At 39.6% G+C, this 1,784-nt stretch overlaps 1 non-coding gene across 1 annotated transcript; it reads right to left on the reverse strand.

Moving 5' to 3' along the window:
- Positions 1-288: 288 nt before the first annotated feature.
- LOC115069982 lies at positions 289-453 on the reverse strand. Its single transcript, XR_003849204.1, has one exon. It is a non-coding gene; the product is annotated as a U1 spliceosomal RNA (small nuclear RNA).
- Positions 454-1,784: the final 1,331 nt, after the last annotated feature.

The raw sequence follows: 1,784 nt of genomic DNA on the forward strand, positions 1-1,784 counted from the left end.
ATTCAGCATCTCCCTTAATTTAATAGAGGCCATCAAAGGACTAGATATTCTTTTTGTTTTTATGTGTATGCATGTATTGCCTGCCTGTAGGCAAGTTCACCCATGTCTTGCAATGCCCATGGAGAACAGAAGAGGCTGTGGGATCCCCTGGAACTGGAGTTTCAGACAGTTGTTTGCTGCCATATGGGTGCTGGGATTTGAACCCGGGTCTTCTGCAAGAAGAACCAGTGTTCTTAACCACTGAGCCATCTCTCCAGCCCCCAGAGCATATCTTTAAACATAGAAAACCAGGGGAGAGCACGAACACAGTCCCCCATTACCACAAATTATGCAGTTGAGTTTCCCGCATTTGGGGAAATCGCAGGGGTCAGCACATCCCAAAGTGTGATGGATGTGCCTCGCCCTGGGAAAACCACCTTCTTGATCATGGTGTTTCCCCTGCCAGGTAAGTATTAGATATTCTTTTAAATGTACTATCCAATATATTCATTTAGCCCATTAGAAGTAATTCAGTGCTTGTCTAACATGCACGACCCACCTGGGTTCCATCCCAGCACTGCATGAACTTGATAAGGTAGCAGATGCCTGTAATTCCAGCACTCATAAGGTAGGGGCAGGAGGATCCAAAGATTAGGACTATTCTTAGCTACAGAGGGAATTACGAGGGCTAGCCTGAGATACATGAGGTCCTATCTCAAAAAAAAAATAATAATTCAACAAAAGGCAAAAAGAAATAAAAATTTTTAAATAGTAAATGAAAAATAAAAAATAAATACATTAAATAAAAACTGAAAAAAGACAAAATAATTCCAAACATAGTTTAAGACACCATAAATGTAAATTTAAACAGATGGAAAAGTCAGTTATGTTTCTATAAAGCTGCTGCAAAAAATCTCATAATAGCACCTAAAAGAATCAAATAGGTAAAATAAATTTAATCAAAGGGATGAAAGAGTCCAAAACACTGCAGAAAGAGCTTAAAACCTAAATATTCTCCAAGCCATTTGTAACCTGTAAGACACTCTATCCTGGCAGAAATAAACCTACTCTAAAGAGATACCTCCCTTTGAATATCAGATTACTAAAACAATTGTGCCCAAGAAGGTGAAATTTCCAGGAATTTCATGGTACATGCAGAAAAAGGCTGAAACTGGGCATCATCCAGAGGAGAAACTTTTCTCCCAGTAAGAGATTTCGGAGTTCTAAGAACCTGGAGAAACTGAGGCTGAGCCAGTAGTGGCAGGCAAGGCCACATCCTGACTAGGATTGCTTACATCTACATGGCCCTTGCCCTCTATTTAGACCTAAATCCCATGGTACTAACCCAAAAACAGACTTGAGGCATCACCAGATTTCTTTTTTCTCTTTCCAATGTGACCACATTTAATAAATCTTTCTCTGCTGTTCACTATTATTTATTTCTTTAATTGCCCTATTGACAGATGGCAGAGCCTAGCTTGTCTAAGGCTGCCAGAGTCCAGGCTCTGACCCTAATTACCCATGAACAACACTACTATTTTCTACAGTTACCTTACTGTGTAATTTGATGATTATTATTCTCCTCTCTATTTTGTGAGATGAACTTTTGGGGGATCGTGTGTGTGTGTGTGTGTGTGTGTGTGTGTGTGTGTGTGTGTGTGAAATCTTGTAGTATCTACCTTTATGTCCCTGCTTCACTTCACTTACCATAGTGTCCTCCAGTCTCATCCATATTGTCACAAATGTCAATGTTTCATCCTTTTTATAGCTGAATACATTCCAGGGTGCATAGATATCACATATTT

Source organism: Nannospalax galili, unplaced genomic scaffold (assembly GCF_000622305.1).
Source record: "Nannospalax galili isolate Female #2095 unplaced genomic scaffold, S.galili_v1.0 scaffold633, whole genome shotgun sequence".
Taxonomy (NCBI): Eukaryota; Metazoa; Chordata; class Mammalia; order Rodentia; family Spalacidae; genus Nannospalax; species Nannospalax galili.